Source organism: Etheostoma cragini, chromosome 9 (genome assembly GCF_013103735.1).
Source record: "Etheostoma cragini isolate CJK2018 chromosome 9, CSU_Ecrag_1.0, whole genome shotgun sequence".
NCBI lineage: Eukaryota > Metazoa > Chordata > Actinopteri > Perciformes > Percidae > Etheostoma > Etheostoma cragini.
In genome coordinates, this window is record NC_048415.1 from 21,386,003 (window position 1) to 21,389,746 (window position 3,744).

Here is a 3,744-nt window from a genome sequence, read left to right on the forward strand (position 1 = left end):
TTGGAAAAAGGCTGCAATGAAACAAAGAGTGAAAAATTTAAAGGGGTCTGAATACTTTCCGTACCCACTGTATGTTGCAAGTTATAATGTTTTCACTACAGGCCTTCACAGCAAAATAAACTTCAAAATACTCTTTCAAGGGGAAAAAAATCATTACAAAAACAACTAATCAACTAACATTTAGCTACTGCACATTGCATTAGGGCATATTTGAAGCTATGGTTTAGCGTTTTGCATCGACCTGCATAAGAAGCTTCTCCCTATAAACTCCCATAAACCGTTTAACTTGAAAAAGTAAAACAAATGGTAAAATAGAACCTTGTAACCCACCTTAGTTAGATCTCACAACAAATCAAATGCTCAAGCCAGTTTATGTTAAAATCAGTAATGCGTTTCAACAGAGAGCTAAACTTTTTCCACATATTTGCTAAATGAGAGTAGGCCTAATGTACGCTAGCATGCGGCACGTATTTTTGACTCAATCTTTTCGGTAAAAAAAGTAAATGAAATGTTAATCCAACTCCAAATAACATTAGCATAATGCTGACTTTTGCAAGATTATATTTACCTTGTTAAGAAAACCACGGAGACAGGATGGGTGAGGAAGTGCTGCGCATTTGGTGAAACATGTGCTACATCCAGTTTAAGAGTCCGGATGAAAACAAATTCTTCATCTTCTTGTTATTGGGTCCTCGATCTCAAATTAAGGCTGATGTGTTGGCCTATTTTTAATTTCATTTAATTTATAATTTATATTTTCTCATTACGGGAAAATGCAAAAAAATTGAAACACGTGTGTATTTCTAACAAACTGAACCGGTGATGTAATCTGATGATGAGCAACATCTGTACAGCCTGAGGAGGTCTCACAAGTGCTAAAGAGCGCGTGGCATTTTCATGGATGTCAACTTTAATCCTGTGTACGGGACATGTTGAGCATGTGGGATTTATGGCATTGAGATGAGCTGTAGGATGTAAATCCACAAATGCACATGCTTACTACAGGGGTTAATGTTTCACTTTCCTTTGTTTTCAGAGAGAAAGATTGTACAGCTGGGCTTCAGCGAAGGAAAGAAACATTCACAAAAATGTGAAACCTCAGGACAGTGACACTTCCATAAACAGAGGTCCCTATGAATAATTTGTTTTAGGTCCTTACCCTGAGTGTTTTTGCAATGTTGACCATGTAGGGTGTAGACTCGGAGCGTTGCTGGCTCTGCAGAGTGGGGACAGCACTGTTTACACCAGACTAATCAGGCCAGCAGGACTTTTACAAGAATCAGTTTCTTTTAATAAATTAGTGTGCCTGCTGCCCTTCTACTCCTGACAGCTTCACGAGTAACTGAAGCAGATATACAGTGTCTGTGTGAAAGGTGCGGTGTTTCCAAAGCTTACGCAGTTGTGATGCTGTGTATGGGGCCCCATCACGCAAGCTGTTTATGTAATCCTACCAATGCTGTCTGCAGAATATTATTGATCTTCAGGGGAACTCAAGAGCAAGTCAAGCCCACAATTGTACTAATCCTGGAAGACAAATGGGAGAACAAAATGAATTGTGTTTGGTAGGAGAGGGGGACGGTTTGCAATAGCAGATGGAAGAGAGAAGAAGAGACAAACCATAGCCAGGTCTGACCTAACTATGACTGGGTCGCATGGAAGAGTCTGCTATTAAGATTGAGAGAAGAGATGAAAACTCTTCAGGGAGTCTTTATGGTTACGTGTCTCTGGAATTTAGCTCAGTTCAGCCAAGACAGAAGGCCCCTTTAAGGGATACCTTTGACAATTGTACTATGAGATCAGAAAAAATGTTCCACAGTTGTCCTTGATCAACCCTGGAAACAAACAAGGCCCTTTGAGCCGTGTTGGAACCACTTGCTGCAAGCTACTACCAACTGTTTTATTGGCAAATATGAGCAATGTAGGATATTTTAGTTTTTGTGTTGTTCTGTTTTTTTTTTAATTATTAACAAAAAGAGCCGTTTCCTCAGCAAGTATCCTCCAGAAGTGGGGCAAAGTCACTGCTCTGCAAGTCCCAGGTAGGTCTGAATTCTTGGGTATGAGATCCCAACAGAGATGGGACGTAACAAAGTACAGTGTAAAACTAACCTGTCTCACGACGGTCTAAACCCAGCTCACGTTCACTATTAGTGGATGAATAATCCAAAGCTTGGTGAATTCTGCTTCACAATGGTATTTGGCGGACAAGCAGCTAGACATTCCCATCATCCTTGACCTTAGCTGAGAGAGATGCTCGAGACAGTAGGCACCAAGAATGACTCCTGGCCAATGTGCTGCTTAACTCTAAAATTATGAGAACTTCTTAATTATTGTCTGTTTAGTAAAATTAGTAATTCATATTTTGTCTTTTATTTTCTTTCTAGAAGCCATATTTGAACACACGAACACACACACACACACACACACACACACACACACATACATGAAGATTCCTTTGGATGTTAAGGGGAAGGTTAAAGATCATGTCTTGCTACTCAGTCTCTCTGTACCAATTATTTTATATATATAATAAAGAAACTTTTGCTTTGGTCTGATGAGTCCAAGTTTGAGATCTTTGGTTCCACCCGCTGTGTCTTTGTGCGACGCAGAAAAGGTGACCGGATGGATTCTACATGCCTGGTTCCCACCGTGAAGCATGGAGGAGGAGGTGTTTTGCTTTGCTGGTGACACTGTTGGGGATTTATTCAAAATGTAAGGCATGCTGAACCAGCATGGCTACCACAGCATCCTGCAGCGGCATGCCATCTCATCCGGTTTGCGTTTAGTTGGAGCATCATTTATTTTTCAACAGGACAATGACCCCAAACACACCTCCAGGCTGTGTAAGGGCTATTTAACCAAGAAGGCAAGCGATGGAGTACTGCACCTCCACAGTCACCAGACCTGAACCCAATCGATATGTTTTGGGGAGAGCTATACCGCAGAGTGAAAGCAAAAGGGTCAACAAGTGCTGAGCATCTCTGGGAACTCCTTCAAGACTGTTGGGAAACCAGTTCAGGTGACTACCTCTTGAAGCTCATCAAGAGAATGCCAAGAGTGTGCAAAGCAGTAATCAGAGCAAAGGGTGGCTACTTTGAATATAAGACATCTTTTACGTACCTTCAGTGAGAATCTACAATGTAAATAGTCATGAAAATAAAGGAAACTCGTCGAATGAGAAGGTTAAACCAAACTTTTGGCCTGTACTGTGAACATAGTTTTTTATTCATTGGGAGTATATCAAGTGATATCCATGTGATTTATTTTTGTTTGGTCAAATCAATAAAGTCTGATTTTCTCTGTCTTAAAGTCTATCATCTGAGTCAAATCCACAACTCGGATCAAATTGAAGAGGTTAGATCACTCAAAAAAAAAACTCTGTGACTTGTGTGATTTTGAAATGAATAATTTGAACCGCTAGCATTATATAATATTGGCTTCCATCCCAATACAATGGAAATGGAGACAGATTTCTCATGAAGCCTTTTTCAACATAATTTAAAGCAGCAGTGTCCTGACTGACCAATTGGAATGTGTCAAAATTTAGTCAGTAAGTGTGGATTGCAAATGTTTGTGTTTACCTGGAAGCCAACATACTGCAGTATACAATGATCAAAGGTCAATTCTTTGATGTTCTGTCTGGAACCTCAGTACTTGGTGTTGAAGTGTGTGTTTAAGTGTTGTTGTCAGTCTGAAAGCATATACTGACAACACAGATGCAGTGGTCTCTGTGTTTGAACATTCTGA